The sequence below is a fragment of the Aplysia californica genome, unplaced genomic scaffold (genome assembly GCF_000002075.1).
Source record: "Aplysia californica isolate F4 #8 unplaced genomic scaffold, AplCal3.0 scaffold01169, whole genome shotgun sequence".
Lineage (NCBI taxonomy): Eukaryota > Metazoa > Mollusca > Gastropoda > Aplysiida > Aplysiidae > Aplysia > Aplysia californica.
Genome location: NW_004798439.1, coordinates 64,256 through 65,393, shown reverse-complemented (window position 1 = coordinate 65,393; position 1,138 = coordinate 64,256). Strand labels below are relative to the sequence as shown.

Here is a 1,138-nt window from a genome sequence, read left to right as displayed (position 1 = left end):
AGTGTGTGTGAGAGAGAAAAAGAGAGAGGGGGGGAAAGAGAAGGAAAGAGAGAGAGAGAGAGAGAGAGAGAGAGAGAGAGAGAGAGAGAAAGAGAGAGAGACAGGGAGAGGGAGAGTCTATTTGTGTGTTGTTGTTTTTGTTTGCTGTTGTTGTTGTTGTTGTTTGGGTTGTTTTTGTGTTTTTAGGCGAGTATTTTCCGACAGAGAGCCCTAATACGTGAAGTAAGAATTTACCCAGCAGACATACAAACTAACAGACGAAGAAAGAAAAAACTACAAAAACTACCCTAAAACCAGAAATATAAATAGAAAACAGGGAAGAACCGCCCAACTACCGGAAACTGGCGAGAAAACGAAAAGGCAAACATTTGTGAGCACAGGGAAACAACAATGCCCGACCGTCGAGTCGGCCACGCCTTCACGTTTGCCCGCTAGCCAACCCTTTGTTTACTCCCAAAGCCAATTTAATTTGACCGCGGGAAAGTCAAAAACATTTGGCCAATGTCTTCGAGACGTCGCCAATATTTGCCTAGAAAATCCTGGCCAGATGGATGTTGCGCAGGCTTCCCACTAGCTCACAGCGGCCGTATGCCGGATAGGCATTTAAACATGGGACGCGAGATAAATTTGGCCGAAGATCGGATTTATAGGGATCTTCAGGGTTTGCTTCCGAAGGCTGGGGTTTCTAACTATAAATGTCGCGGGGTTTATAAGATTGTCGTACAATTCTCGAGTAGTGTATTTTTATTCCTGAGTTGCACACGACGCGAAGTCGGATTTGCTTTGGGTTTGGTTACTGGATATTGGGCGTCTTTTTGCATGGGTGTGGGGATGTCTTCTTTTCTATCTGGGTTTTGTTTTTGGGTTGAAGGGGGAAAAAATAAATGTAGGGCGTCTTCGGCACGTTCATGACACAAGCTGATACAGAGATAAAGCTTCGACTGATCCAACCACATTCTTAGAATTCAGCAGGTGCTGCTTGACTTTAAGTAAATGATAGGCTTCTATCCTGGAATTGCCGGCTGGTAGCGTTACAGACAAAAGCGTGTCATTCTTGCTGCTCATGCCGTTCTTGATGTGTTTTGTTATCATTATCACTATCATTATTATTTTTAATATCATTGTTATCATTATTATT

The 1,138-nt window shown here is 43.3% G+C and overlaps 1 protein-coding gene across 1 annotated transcript in view; it reads right to left on the bottom strand.

The window, feature by feature from the left end:
• The window catches only part of LOC101860620 (protocadherin gamma-A4), a 49,048-nt gene that overhangs the window by 31,088 nt on the left and 16,822 nt on the right, over positions 1 to 1,138 (bottom strand). The gene's annotated exons all lie outside the window — the stretch shown is intronic.